This window comes from Macadamia integrifolia, unplaced genomic scaffold (genome assembly GCF_013358625.1).
Source record: "Macadamia integrifolia cultivar HAES 741 unplaced genomic scaffold, SCU_Mint_v3 scaffold1950, whole genome shotgun sequence".
NCBI classification, from domain to species: Eukaryota; Viridiplantae; Streptophyta; class Magnoliopsida; order Proteales; family Proteaceae; genus Macadamia; species Macadamia integrifolia.
This window is the reverse complement of record NW_024868433.1, coordinates 66,640-82,840: the sequence shown is the minus strand read 5'-3', so window position 1 is coordinate 82,840 and position 16,201 is coordinate 66,640. Positions and strand designations below refer to the sequence as shown.

General features: G+C 37.0%; 1 non-coding gene across 1 annotated transcript; it reads right to left on the bottom strand.

The window, feature by feature from the left end:
- Nucleotides 1-6,397: 6,397 nt before the first annotated feature.
- On the bottom strand, nucleotides 6,398-6,504 carry LOC122065275. Its single transcript, XR_006135966.1, has one exon. It is a non-coding gene; the product is annotated as a small nucleolar RNA R71 (small nucleolar RNA).
- Between the last annotated feature and the right edge of the window lie 9,697 nt (nucleotides 6,505-16,201).

The following is a 16,201-nucleotide window of genomic DNA, read 5'->3' as shown; positions in this document are numbered from 1 at the left end:
TTTCCCACACAAAGATATGAGAACATAGACAATCATAGAGTTTTTCAAAACTCAGATTCTGATGAGGTGAAGAGACAGTTTTCAAGACAGGAGAAAGTTAAGAAATCTCAATATCTCAAGAAAGTCTAGGTTCAGAGAGAGAGAGAGAGTAGAAGATAAGAAGATGCAACAAACTTGTTGTTTATAGAGCATTCAAGGCTCAATGAGACTCTACTTTATGGATACTTGATAGTGGCTGCTCAAGCCACATAACAGAAGATAAGGGAAGGTTTGAACAATTGCAAGACTTTGAAGGTGGATCTGTGAAGTTTGGCAATAACAATGGTGTCAGAATTACAGAGAAGGGGTCAATAAGTCTGAACCTTGGGAAAGTGAAATCCCATGATGTATTGTATGTTGAAGGGCTTAAACACAATCTTCTTATTAGCATCAACAAAATCTGTTACAAAGGGCATGAAGTGACTTTCAACAATAAATGGTGTGAGATAAGGAGATTAAACAGTGGAAAGGTTGTGGCTACTAGATAGAAAAATTCAACAAACATGTACACCTTGACAGAGTTAGAGAAAAATTCTTGCATAGTCAGCATAGATGTGGTATAGAAGACTTGGGCACATTGGTTTCACGAACCTTGCCAAGATTTCTTCAAAGAAGGCAATGAGAGATGTTCTGAGTTGAAGAAGCTCTTCTATCCTATCTGTGCATCTTGTCCAAAGGAAAAATAGACCAGAATCTCTTACATGTCTAAGGAGACTATTCTAGCTCAATATTAGAGTCGATTCACACAGACCTGTGTGACTTTATGAGGACATCTAGCACCCCAGGAGAGAGATACATCATGTTGTTTGTCAATGATCATTCAAGAATAGGGTGGGTGATGTTCTTGAAACATAAGTCAAAGGCTTTAGAAAGATTTAAGATCTTTAAAAAGAAAGTTGAGAATCAGACAGGAAAGAAGCTAAAATGTCTGATATCTTATAGAGGAGGTGAGTACAATTGGGATGAGTTTGAAGAATATTGTTATGAGCATGGTATCAGAAAACAAACTTCAGCTACAAGGGCACCCAACAGAATGGTGTTACAAAGAGAAAGAACAGAACGGTGCAGGACATGATTAGAATAATGTTGGCAAAGAATGATATGGGAAAAAAGTTCTAGAAGGAGGCAATTCTACTCCAGTGTTCATCCATAACAGGTGTATGTTGAGACCTCATAAAAGTAAGATTTCATATGAAATCTGGTTTGACAGAAGAGCTATAACAAGACACTTAAAGGTCTTTGGTAGCAAGTGTTACATCAAGAACACAAACCAATATTTGGACAAGTTTGATGATAGGGCTGATGATGACATATTTCTAGGCTACTCTATTTTAAGTAAGGCTTACAGACGCTACAATAACAGACTTGGCAAGATTCCGGAGAGTGCTGATGTTATAGTTGATAAAAAAAAAGGATATTCATTTTGGCTCAGGAAATGAACTCCTCGAATTTGAAGATTTTAATGATGAGAATGACTAGGTTGGCAATAGACCCAAAAGCAAAGATGTGGTTGATATTGAGAAGACTGAAGAAAATTCAGATGAACAGAGAAGACATAACAGAGTTGATTAACAGGGAACAGATGAGTTAATCAATGGTGGTCCCAATGTAGATGTTCAGTCTAAAAGAATGAAGATCAACACCTACTTTCTTCTTTCAAAGATTGAATAAAAAATTATTGTTAAAGCTAGCAAGGATGAGAGATGGATGAAGACCATTAATGAAGAGATTGACTAGATAAAGAGGAGTCACACTTAGGATCTAGTCTCTAGGCCAGTTGATAAAATGTGATTGGGACCAATGGGTTTTCATAAACAAACTCATTGAAGATGGTCAAGTGGTGAGGAACAAAGCAAGACTTGTATGCAAGGAGTATGCTCAAGTGGTCATTGACTTTGAGGAAACTTTTGCTTCAGTGGCAAGACTTGAGGCTATCAGAATGTTCATAGCTTTGTCAGTGTATAAGGGGTTCAAGGTCTATCAGATAGATGTTAAATCAACTTTTCTGAATGAAAATTTGGAAGAGGAGGTTTACATAGAGCAGCTTGATAGGCTTCAATTGAGTAAGGACCCCACTCTTGTTTGTAGATTGAAGAAGGCCTTGTATGAAACAAGCTCTAAGGGTATGTTACTCCAGATTGGATTCTTACTTGTGCAAGTTGAGTTTCAAAAAGGGTCTAGTGGACAACAATCTCTACATTAGAATTGAAGAAAGCAATCAGCTTGTGGTGCTTGTGTATGTAGATGACATCATCTTTGGGGTCACAAGGATGAGTTTTGCAAAGATTTTATAATGAGGATGTAAGACGAGTTTGAGATATCAATGCTCGGTGAACTCTCATTTTTCTTGGGTTTACAGGTCAGTCAGAAGAAAGAAGGTATCTTCATATCTTAGTCCAAGTATGTGAGGAAGATGTTGAAGAGATTCACCAAGAATGATTGCAAGCTGTTTAGTACACCTATAATGATTGGATATAAGTTGAGCAAGGAAGATGACTTTTCATAGTTGACCACACCTCGTACAGGTTAATGATTGGTAGCCTGTTGTGTCAGACAACTAGTAAGCATGACATCTTACAAGATGTCTACATAATATCCAGATTTCAAGCAGGACCAAAGGAGACGCACGTGACAATGGTGAAGAGAATTTTTAGATATCTGAAGGGGACTAGTGAGTTTGGGTTATGATATCCGAAAGTCAAAAGCTTTAGTTTGTTAGCTTTCTCAGATGCAGATTGGAATGGATGATAGGAAAAGGACTAGTTATGGTGCATTCTACTTAGGGAGCAGTTTGGTGGTTTAGCACAACAAGAAACAAGAGTTAGTTTCTCTTTGAACAACAGAGGGAGAGTACATTACAACTACATCCTATTGTACACAAGTGTTGTGGATGAAGTAGATGTTGAAGGATCAGAGCATGAAATTTGAGTAGGCAGTGCCACTGTATTGTGACAATACGAGTGCTATCCATATCTTAAAGAATCCAATAATGCATTCTAAAACGAAGCACATTGCTATCCGGTATCAATTTTTAAGAAACAAGGTGATGGAAGGTGAAGTAAAGATGGAGTTTGTTCCCACAACAGAGTAGGTAGTTGGTATTCTTCACTAAACTGATTCCAAAGAGAAATTTGAGATCCTTAGATAGAAGCTTTAAGTGGTGGTTCATCACAAGCACTAAAGGCATTGGGAGAGGGGAGCAAGTTGTTTGATGTTGCTACCCTGTATTGGACTCAGGGGGAGTTCATTGGTTCCATCCTTTGTACTTATTGTCAAAATAGGGAGAGAGTTACTCATTGAAGCCTTGGAATATAGTGGTGAAGTGGTGGTTGCCAACAATTCCAAAGCTGCAAATTGTTGTTTTATATTGTCCTTGTTAGCAAACTCAACCACGTGATGGTGACTACATGGCCAGTTTGGGGGACGTGTCTAGATGTGATGATGTGGCAACATTTGGTGTCTCCAATTAGATAATTAAGCTACATGATGTGCATGAAGTGGATTAATACATCCATGGTAAGTGGTGCGAATTTCAAGTCAAAACTGAAAATTTTGGCCTATTTACAATGGGGAGCATTTTTTAAAGTGAAAATTATTTTTTTAAAAGATGATTTATTCATAAAAAAAGTTAGTGTAATTTATCTAGTCCAACACTTTTGATTTCGCCACATTTTGATATCATATGAAGAAGTTGAGACATTCGCAGTCAAAAGATGGCTTCTATGACAGTCGGGGGCAGTTTTGGCATTGAATATGATTTTTTAGAAAAAAAACTTCTCGATGTAAATTTGTGAGAAAAATACAATCTTTCACCAATGCACTTTGTTTAGTCTCATTTCGATTTTGAATGAGGAAGTTATAGCATTGAAAAGGTTCGTGGCTATTATGATCTTTTTGAATAATAATTGATTCCAACAATTGGGTCTTCTAGAATGTGCAGTTGTCCCAGGTGTATAAGAAATATTTCAAATGCCAACAAGGATCGATGGACCCCCCTTGAGTGATTGAAGATTTTTTTTTGTAACAACAACTACCTAGTGTAGTTGGTGAGTTCTGGTGTGCAAAAATCTCTTGCTCACCAGGAGGTCTCAAGTTTAAACCTCTTGGTTGCCATTTTTTGGAGATTTTTTTTAAAATATTTTCTATCTCCTTCTCATCACTTATAGCAAGGAGGTTGGCTCATCCAAGCTTCTCTCTCCCCTACTTTCTTTCCTATTTTCCTTCTTCTCTCTCCCCCACTACACAAATTCAATCCAAGAGGGGCCCACACTTGGTCGTCCTTCTCATTCGCTCTCCTATTTTCTCTTTTTTCACTCTTCTCTCCTTATTTCCACCTCATCAACAAGAATCTCAAAAATCCCCTAAAATAGGAAACGAAAAATCATTGTACTCCCTCCCATTCCCTATATAATAGAGTCGACTAAGGGGAGGGAGGACACACTTCTCTTTTAGGGTTTCCTCTCTTCCTCTCTTCTTCTAGGTTTTTAGTGGTGCTCACTTTTTCTCTTTAGTCCTTTGTCTTAGTTTTTTTTATGCACGCACTTTTGTAATCTTCTTTTTTTATTAATGCAAGTCTTTTATTTTGATTAATGCAAGCCTTTTATTTTATTGTTCAAATTATTCAAAGGTGTAATAATTTTAATTTCTAGTTCTAGGCTTAGTTCTAGGTGATAAGAACAAGCTATGGAGCATTTCTTTCAAGTTTAGTTTTTCTCTTCATGATTTGTTTTCTCTAGGCCTAGCAATTTCAGATTTGATTTAGTTCAGATCTGATTTTTAAGGTTGGTAGTATCTCAAATCAATCAAGTTTTCAATTCAATGATTGAAGTTTAGGTAAGTAGGCTTCTTTATAAGTCTTCTCCCCTCTCATTCCCTCTTCTTTCTACCCATCATTCTTAAATTAGGTTTTAACTTTTTAGTTTTATATTTTTTATTTCCTTTTCCCCCAAGGTCCTTGGCTAGATGAATGTGTTGGCTTTGCCCCTTTCTAGTTATGGAACCATCCTTTTACATTGATTATTTATATTGCATCCCTTCCCCTAAAGCTAAGTAGAAAAGCCCTTGTAAGAGTATTCTCTGGTCAAGTAGGGAAGCTCATATTATTTATGGTGCGTCCCTCGGGCTAAGTAGAGATACCTACTTGTGTGCCTCTCTCTAGCTTTTTTTCCTTTTTATTTTATTTATTTACTTTTTAGCACTTTTACTTTCAGTTATTTGCTTTTTAATTACATGGTTTGAGTATTTAAATTCTCAAATGACGAATGGTTATGGTTAGATGTGAATTCTTAGGTCATTCAATTTTTAATTTCAATTCCAATTTTCAATTTCCTTAGTTGTGTTGGTTAGGACGTTCTATTTGATACATTTGTTTTAGGTCGGTAGTTAGAAGTAGATCACCATAATCAATCGTTACACTTTCGCATTAGTAAAAGAAGCTAAAAATAAAGTGGCTGCTCTCCTTGTGTTTGACCCATTAGCTACATTGATCCGTACGCTTGCAATTACTTTTAAAATTCAAACAAGTTTTTGGTTCCGTTGTCGGGGAGACAGTTCCATGTTACTTTTCGCTTTCTTTTGGTAAATTGGAGTGTTTTGTTTGCTTTGTTTTCTTTTTCCTTTTCTTTTATTGAATTTCTGAGAAGAACAACTTGTAATAATAGTTGTATCGGTAGAGGTCGCCAAGCTTCACAGTATGATAAAGACAGATTTCGCCCTCAGTAGTACCTCAGGAATTGAATTGAGCAACCCCAGATCCCTGACGGTAAGCTCACAAAATGCCAAAAAAAAAATCAAAAATCATAAAAATAAAAAAATATATTTTCCATTTTTGTTGTTCTAGTCTTATTCTAGTTGTGGATAGTGTTTTGTTGCTTGAGTGCTAGGTGGGTACGTAATACTGAGAATCAGTTAGAAAAAAAAGTTCTAATAAGTAATGACCCTATACCTATACTCTCATCAATACCTTTCAATATGGGAGATCAACGGTAAAACCCTCTACTTAAATCTCTAAAAGATAGGTTCTACCCTGCTAGAGCAGCCCAATCTTTCTGCATAGTTTTACCACAAGCCCAGGGCAATAATTTTGAGCTCAAATCTCAATACATCACTATGTTGTCCCCACTTCCATGGGCTGACCTCTGAAGATGCATGCCTATTTCTAAGGGAAATTGAAGAGGTATGTGTTCTAATTAAGATCCAACAGCTTTCTGATGATACTGTTAAGCTTAGGTTCGTCACTTTTGCATTGAAAGACCAATCTAAGAAGTGGTTGTATGGGTTACCCATAAATTTCATAACCACATTAAAAAAATTCATAGTTGTTTTCCTCAGGAAGTTTTTTCCATCTCACAAGACCAATAAGCTTAGAAGTGATGCCCTTCAGTTTAGTCAAAAGCCTAGTGAGTCCTTTTCTAAACTTATAGAGAAATTCAAGGATCTACTCCAAGAATGCCCTCACCATGGCCTAGCCCTATGGAATTTATACCAAATAATTTATGAGGGTATTGATTACCCCACTAAACAAATGATAGAGTTTGTGCCCTGGGGGATTCACATCCTTTACAGATGAAAGAAAGGCATGGGAATTCTTACTTGACTTAGCTGACAAAACCCATGAGTGAGAATCAACCTAAGAGAGTGAAAGAACCATAGGAGGAAAAGGATATTTTGTGGATGGGTTAGCAACCAAGGCAGCCCTCTTAGATAGCCTAATCAAAAGGATTGAGGCTATTGTTCCTAGAGAGCCATCATCAGTTAATTTGGTTAAGATGTGTGCTTGGTGCCAATCCCCTATACATGTTATAGAAGAATGCCCCAACACCTCTGGGTGTATTTCCAATGACAGTGTTAATGTCTTATATCAGAATAATTCATATAGTAACACTTACAATCCAGGATGGAGAAATCACCCAAATTTCTCCTAGAACTAGGGCAACCAAGCAGGGCCTTCCAATTTCCATAATCAAAATCAATTTGGACCCCAAAGGCCCCCCTTTGCATAATAACCTTTTGCCCCAAATACTTTTCCTAGGCCAAATATATAACCTCAGGCTAGTTTTCCTAGGACCTCTCTCTTATCATCTTATCAGCAACCCCCTAGGTTTACCAACACTGGAGAGGCAAGTAGAGTAAGTGATTTGGAACAGAACATGGCCCTCTTCATAACAAGCCATCAAAATCTTATGAGAGAACTCTCCCAAGTTATTTCAATTTTGCATGAGAGAGAGAAAGGAATGTTGCCTAGTCAACCAGAGCCTAACCCTAGGCATCAACCTGTCAGTTCACAAGCACCACCGAATGCACCATTGAATGTAGTACAAGGTCACACCCAACAAGGGCCCTCAAACCAATGTCATGTTGTTTATGCCCTTAGGAGTGATAGAGAGTACCAATAGAGTGTTCATAAATCTTCTCCATCTATTACTCCTGTTACTCCTGTTAACTCTCCTTTTGTTAAGGACACAAGTGTGCCTCTTGTTCCAGGTTCGTCTGATGAACCTAATGATTCTTCTGAAATTAGAAATGATTTGGTTGAGAAAATAAAAAATGATTCTTCTGAAAAAGGGCAAATTCCTAACAGTCCTTATGTTCCTCCTGTCCCCTTTCCTAATCGCTTGGTAAACAAAAAGAATACTGCTTCAATAGATAAAATTTTAGAAGTCTTTAAAAAGGTAGAAATGAACATCCCTCTTTTGGATGCCATATCTCAGATCCTCTCCTATGCAAAGGTCTTGAAAGATTTGTGTACTCACAAGCGTATCACTAGTGTGCCCAAAAAGTGTTCTTAGAAGGTAATATTAGTTCCATAATTACTCAGTCTATAGCCGCCAAGTATAAGGATCTAGGGAGCCCTATCATTGCTTGTGTCATAGGCAACATCTACATTGAGCATGCCTTACTTGACATTGGCCCAAGTGTGAATTTTTTGCCTTACCATGTGTATAAGCAACTAGGATTGAGAGAATTGAAAGCCACTGGAACTATTCTTCAGTTGACAGATATATCTGTTAAGATTCCTAAAGGGATGGTTGAGGATGTTTTACTTAAAGTTGGAGAATTTTTATTCCCTATTGATTTCATTGTTTTAAACACCCAACCAATTGCCAACATTTGGGACCAAATCCCAATTATTCTTGGTAGATTGTTCCTTGCAACTAGCAATGCCATTATTAATTGTAGGAATAGTACCATGAAACTTTCTTTTGGCAACACTTCTGTGGCTTTTAATGTCTTTAAGTTGGGTAAGTAACCAAATCCCCATAAGAAGGAAGTTCATATGCTCTAGGAAATTCCAGATTCCATTGAGACATATTTTGATATTGATTTTGATTCTGAATTTCAAGAGTGTATGGAACAATTGGATGATTTGGATGATGGAATTATGTCTAAGGTTTGGAGCTTCCAATCACTTATAGTGCCTTTAGGACCCCTTTCCAATTCCATTCCCAAACCTTTCATAGTTGAGCCCCCTAAGTTAGATGCTAAGAAGTTACCATCTAATTTGAGGTATGCTTTCCTAGGGCTTGACCAAACTCTTCCTATAAAAGTTTCCTCAGATTTGACTTCTAGTCAGGAAAAGGAATTACTCATAGTGTTAAAAGACCATAAGAAATCCCTAGGTTGGACCATGGCTGACATCAAAGGAATTAGCCCTTCTATTATTCAACATCATATTCACCTCATTGAGGGGTCCAAACCTTCAACGGAACCCTAGAGGAGAGCTAACCCAGTGATGAAGGAAGCCATTCAAAAAGAAATTCTAAAAGTGGATGGATAATGGGATCATTTATTACATTTTTGACAGGGACAAGCATTTTTGCAATAGATTATTTGAGGCCCTCATGAAGAAATATAGGATCACCCATAAGTTGAAGCCCTTCATTAAGTTGTCATCTTCTGCTCTGGAAGAGGTCATGGATCTCCATGAACCTCTTTACACAAATGACTAACTCTTTTTTAGGTATTACCCCCTTGTATTGTCTTTGTTTTAATTCTTTCCATACATTGAAGACATTGCATGACTTAAGTGTGTGGGAGGAAAACCAGTTTTTTTTTTTGTTTTTTCTTTTTCCCCTTTGTTTGTTTTTGTTTTTCTTTTGTTTTTGAGCTTGCTAAGGATGAAGTCCTACTTTGTCTTTTGGCTAATGATCATACCATTTGGTTGCTTGATGTATGAAAGTAATAATTTTGATTAAGGTACCCATCTTCAACCATAAAAATCCTATTGAGAAAAAAAGAAACAAGCCTGTGTCTTGAGATGGGACTCTCTTTTGGAAAATAAGAAACCATTGTTTTGCGGTGTTAGATCATATGTAAGTTCATGGGTTCCTTGTACTCTTGATTTGGAGTTGAGACCTTCTTTTTAGATTGGCATGAATTGACAAATACATAATTTTAAATGAAGTATGGAAAGTGATATAAAAATTGATTTTCTTAGAACTAGACAGGGCATTGCACCTCAGAAAATGTGGTGTCTTGATCGAAAATCTTAGGGAGGAAACTTCTGAAAGAACTCTAGCATAACTGTCTATGTGGGCATATGTATAAAAGTGAAGCTATATAGTAACTTGGGTGTCTGGTGTTTGCTCCACCATGTCATCCAGGCCAACAGTAGTGGAATAGGATAGAGTTTATTACAAAAAAAAAATTTTGAGAGAAAGAAAACCACATTGCATGAAAATATGTGCAAATGTCATCAATGCCTTGATAACATGTTTGGTAAAAAAACTCCAATGCCTTAGTCTTTGGTACCCTATTACTTCACAAGTGGTCTTGCCTTAAGATAAGGATGTTTTGGAAGAGACATTGTGAGTTCCAAATTAAGAAATATGCTTATGCCTGAAATTGATATGGAGTAATAAAAATTCAAGCGTGGGGGTCCCTAGATCAAGTATAAGAGGAATTATCTTTGCTCCGGATCGGTATAGCCCTTAACTTTAGCCAAGGGTAGGATTTATTTTTCTTTTTTTCTGAATTTTAGGTGTATATTCACTGCAAATACCCACGAGACATAACTCATCCACTAGGGGTGACTTAGGGGTTTAAAGCCTTGTTGCACATGCTAAGTGCAATCGTGATTCTTATGAAAGTGAGTTAAGTTTTTTTTTTATTCTTTTTCTTTTTGTTTTGATCGAGGACAAGCAAAGTCTAAGTGTGGCAAAATTCTGATGAGCACATTTATGTGTGAAATCTAGAGTATAAAAACATGCATTTTACATATTTAAAATGAAGCTACCTTGGGTTTTACTCTCTTTTTGCAGGTTTTATATTTTAAAGGCCTTAAGGACTATTGGGTATTGTATCACCAATTTTACACATAAAGAGGTTTCATTTCTTTTCATGGTTGCGAAGAAAACGAAATTCTGAGTAAGATGGACATGTTGCATTAAGAGTACACATCCGTTTGGTCACCCGTACAAGTGATTATTTTTTTCAGGCCAGAAAAAGAATAATGGATCAGAACTGAACTGAGATGCAGAACCAGCCCGTTTGCAGTTATCCCAAGTGTACAAAAAATATTTCAAATGCTAACAAGGATCGATGGACCCCCCTTGAGTGATTGAAGATTCTTTTTTGGTAACAACAACTACCTAGCGTAGATGGTGAGTGAGTTGTGGTGTGCAAAAATCCCTTGCTCACCAGAAGGTCTCAAGTTCTAACCTCTTGGCTGCCTTTTTTGGAGATTTTTTTTGGAAGATTTCTCTCTCCTTCTCATCACTTAAAGCAAGGAGGTTGGCTCATTCAAGCTTCTCTCTCCCCTACTTTCTTTCCTATTTTCTCTCTTCTCTCTCCTCCGTCACCACACAAATTCAATCCAAAATTCCCTATATGAGAGAGTCGACCAAGGGGAGGAAGGACACATTTCTCTTTTAGGGTTTCCTTTCTTCCTCTCTTCTTCTAGGTTTTTAGTGGTGCGCACTTTTTCTCTTTAGTTCTTTGTCTTAGTTTTTTTTATGCAAGCACTTTTGTAATCTTTTTTTCTTATTAATGCAAGTCTTTTATTTTGATTAATGCAAGCCTTTTATTTTATTGTTCAAGTTATTCAAATGTGTAATAATTTTATTTTCTAGTTCTAGGTGATAAGAACAAGCTGTGGAGTATCTCTTTCAAGTTCAGTTTTTCTCTTCATGATTTATTTTCTCCAGGCCTACCAATTCCATATTTGAATTAGTTCAAATCTGGTTTTTAGGATTGGTAGTAACTCAAATCAATCAAGTTTTCAGTTCAAATATTGAAGTTCAGGTAAGTAGGCTTCTTCATAAGTCTTCTCACCCCCCCCCTCTCATTCCCTCTTCTTTCTACCCATCATTCTTAAATTAGGTTTTAAATTTTTAGTTTTACATTATTGTTTTCCCTTTCCCCCAAGGTCCTTGGCTAGATGCATGTGTTGGCTTTACCCCTCCCTAACTATGGAATCATCATTTTACTTTGATTATTTATATTGCATCATTTCCCTAAAGCTAAGTAGAAAAACCCTTGTAAAAGTACTCTCTGGTCAAGTAAGGAATCTCATATTATTTATGATGCATCCCTCAGGATAAGTAGAGATACCTACTTGTGTGCCTCTCTCTAGCTTTTTTCCCTTTTTATTTTATTTATTTACTTTTCAGTACTTTTTATTTCAGCACTTTTACTTTCGGTTATTTGCTTTTTAATTGTGTGGTTTGAGTATTTAAATTCCTAGATGACGAATGGTTAGGGTTAGATGCGAATGATTAGGTCATTTAATTTTTAATTTCAATTCCAATTTCCAATTTCCTTAGTTGTGTTGGTTAAGACATTTTATTATATACATTTGTTTTAGGTCGGTATTTAGAAGTAGATCACCATAATCAATCGTTACACTTTCGCATTACTAAAAGAAGCTAAAAATAAAGCGGCTGCTGTCCTTGTGTTCGACCCGTTAGCTACACAAATCCGTACGCTTGCGGTTACTTTTAAAATTCAAACAATATCATACTTGAGACAAGACCTAAACTATGCATGTCTTTTCTCACTACTTCTCCTAAGTCATTTTAGGTCTATTCCTAACTCTTTTATATCCTATAATCTGAATCAAATCTCTTACCAATAAATATATATATATATATATATATATATCTGAATCAAAGCAGTACTCCTCCTTACTAATGCATTCCAAGGTATTTGTTGAACATGGACATACCACTTCGAACGACTATCTCAGAAGTTATTATTAATTGTGGCAACTCCCAAATCAGCTCTATTATATATGGTCATTCTTTACGTTATCAATGAGTTATGATAAACACTGAAAAAAACAAATATAAAGGAGAAACAATTATTTCCAGGCTGCATGGCTTCTATGCCATGCAACTTGGTGGCGATCCCCCTCACCCATAATTAAAATAAATTTAACCAATGATGATAATTTTTTAGAAATATGTTTTATATTGAAACAATTGGAGCCCATATGTTAAAGAGAAGAAATGTGCTCCACTATTGATTCATGCTTTCACTTCCATCCCGACAATGTTTCAACTTTTCCATTGTCCACCAGCTGCCATGTTTCATTAATGATCAGAAACCTTCTCTTAAACCTTAAACTAGCCTAATCAACGATACAAACACCTCAATGCTGCTCAATAAAATGGAAGGAGAACAAGAATCCCACATGAGTTCAGAGAGAGAGAGAGAGAGAGAGAGAGAAATGCACCTTGATGAAGAAGCTTCAAATTATCCCGTTTCTGGAATCTGAATGGCAAATGTTTTTCTTCGTGCCATTCTTCAGTGAACCAAAAATTTCCTCTGCACCTTTTCAAAGAACTTGGAACGCAGCCTCAGCTGGTAGCGTAACTCAACAAGGGAAGTAACTAGATGAGTGGCAGAGGGAGCATTTCCAAGTTACGAAGGAAACGGGCGTGTATGACTTTGCCCCGTAACTCCTGACTTCCTAAGAAATAGGAAGGTGTGGATCAATATCCTCTGAAAACCGCATACTACCTGAGAAATAGCTAGGAAACCGTGGTGGTCCGTAGTCTATGGGGCCCGCTTTCCAGGGATTGCATAGCATGTCCATAGCATGTCATTAAATATAAACAAGATTAGAGTTGTTATAGACATATCCTTTGGATGTAGCGACCTGGGAAGCAATCGTTTTAAGGACATATAAAGGATAAGTGTTAGCATTTTTAGGTATAAAAAGTGGAGCAAAAAGGAGTTTCTCCAATTCAAGTCTACTACCTATTGTGGACCATGGCCACAACAAAAAATGGTTAAGATTCATTAGCTTTAAGCATTTATATTCATTAAAAATAGCCGGTACCCACCCCGCAGCTCCATTTACAATAACAACCGTCATCATAAGGATAAGGGTAGTTTGGGGTGGAGCAACATGATCTTGTTGATTACATTCATCAAAGGGAGAATCTGAAATATTCATATGAGTGGATTTGAGTTTAGTAATTGGGTAATTCTGAGTCCACCAATAGATGCGGTCTAGAGTCACCTTTGGGTTCATACCAAATGATCCAAAGGTGACAGAATTCCTATGCAACCAAATAAAATAGCAAGATATTATAAAAACTTGAAAAAAAAAATGTTTAGCCTCATCAGAGTGGTTCCGATTAAGCTGGAAGAAGTACATTATTAGGGAAGGAACAGAAGAAAAGAAGAAACATTCGCTTCAAAGTCCCAAAGGTCCCGCAAACCAAATTCTCCTTGAAAATTCGCATGTAAGAAAGACATGCTGAATGTCCTCTTGCCCTGCATGACATAGAACACATGTTGGATCTAAGTCAATCCATTTGCCCAGGAAATTCTTTGTAGGTATTCCTTGTAGAGCCAATCTCCAAAAGAACACTTTAAATTTTGGGTGTATTTTGAGGTTCAAAAAAAAAAACGCCACCATTGAGAACAAGGCAAAGAGCAAGTGCACCCGGGATTGCATTCATTGGAGTGTGTTAGTACATTTTTCTGAAGAAAGCATGTAACAATCCTAGTGGTGAGAGTTCTGTTTTTTCCAAAGGTGACACCTATCATTTATCTTCATCAGAAGAGGGAAGAATACATGATGACTACTCAAAAACCTGAGGTTATGTTTGGTTGCCAAGAAATGGAAATAAAAGAAAAGAAAAAAAATTCATGAATTACCTTAGATGGAAATTGGGACCCGGGCCTGCTGTATCTACTGATCTTCTTTATGTGTGGTCTCAATTCCCCTCTATTCTATGGCTCAATGCATGTGAAGTGGATAGAATTATCTGGAAGTCCTGCTCCCAGGAGCCTTCTCTTCCAAGTTGGCTTGGAATGTTGTTCGTCATTAGAATGTAAAAGTTGAATGAGCTCACGCGGTTTGGTTTAAGTTAAATATCCCTTGATTTTTATTTTTTTTTATGCTAAAATTTTATATGTATTAAAATAAGAAAAGAAAGGAATAGTACAAGCTGGATCTTGGAAGATAACTAGAGACAAAATACAAAATGGAGGGATTAAAAAAATCCAAGATCATTCCCCTACCTTTGGCATGGTCATCAATGGGGGAAATGATCCACAAACTCCACCAAAGCTAAGTAAATCGAAATCTTGGGCATTTCTCAACGTCTATTCTAATCTCATCTTGGATTGAGGATGGAAGAACAGGAGAGATCTCAGAAACTTTGCTTCATGCTGTCAATTTTGCTAGATAATCCACAATTGGATTAGCTTCTCTATAACAGTGTGTCAATTTCCACTGAATGGAGGAGAGCTAAGAGGTGAGATAGCGTCAGTGCTGCCAAGCATACCAAGGCAGCAATTCAGAATATATTGCCTTTGTTACTGCCACCAAATCCGATTCTAGCCAAAAGCGATCGATGCCCAACTCCTTAGAGATTTTGATTTCATGAAGAAGAGCAGTTACCTCTGCCCTGAAGTTTGATGCAATTTCAATAGATGCTCCAAAGGAGTAGACAATTCTACCATTGGAGTCACGAAAAACTCCACCCAATCCAGCTCTCCCTAGATTTCCCAAAGCACAACCATCTACATGTACCTTGAACCAAGTGGGGAATGGCGCACACCACACAACTTCTAGAATCGAAAGTCTTCTAGCACAGTTCAAGGAGATACTCAAAACTCTAGAACAGATTAAGTCCTTCACTGATATTCTGTTACACTGAGAGTTTGGGAAAATATCTCTAATGGAAGTTATTACCTAGCAAAGAACTAATTCTACTTTCATTGATCTTCCTTCAAACCGTCTTGAATTGCGTTGCATTGCATCCCATCCAAATAAAATATGGGATTAAAATAAATCCCGCTAGCCATACTTGCTACATTGGTGCATGCCTCCCTTTCTTCTTCCACCATTGAAGTGCACTCAACATTGAATTATATTGAACCCAACTGATATTAAATAGGAAAGCAAAGCTTTTCCAAACTGAAATTAAGAAATTACACTCAAGGAACAAGTGATGCAGCGTTTCTAATACATTGAGGCAAAGGTCACAATGACAAAGAGCAAACTCCTTTCGATCAGACTATCTCATCAGTAGGTAACTTGCTTAGCATTAATATGCATCCAAAAATGGATTGTCGGGGAAGAATACTACTCTTCCATACAATACTATGCCAAGGGACTGGAGTACTTCTTTTCTTGATTTCTTCCCAAGAAGAATTTATTGAGAATTTCCATGATAATGAAGGACTTTAACAGCACGCATCATTTATTGGATAAGTAGGAATTTCTACACCCGTTGCCTTGGAAAAAATGTCCTTTATAGCCGCTAAATTCACCTGGGAGAAGTTCCACGAGAAATTCTCAATGAAATCTTTAACATATCTGTCTCTTGGATAGAGAGGCTAGGATCCAGATCCATATCTCCTCAACAGACAATTGATCTATCCATTTGTCCTTCCGAAACCTAATGCGAGCTCCATTACCTACAATCCATCTTTTCAGGCAATTTTTGAACTGCTGAAGTTAATTTTTATTCTATTTCCCTATCACGTTCATAAACTAGTATTTTATGTCTTTGCTAGACATATACAGGGAGCATCTTGATTGCTGTGAACCCATTTACGAAGCTTCCTCATTTATATAATGTGCATATGATGGAGCAATATAAAGGAGCTCTGTTTGGTGAGCTAAGCCCCCATGTTTTTGTAGTGGCTGATGCTTCTTACAGGTAAGTTGCGGTTAAAGATAATGTATGCTTTTTTTTTT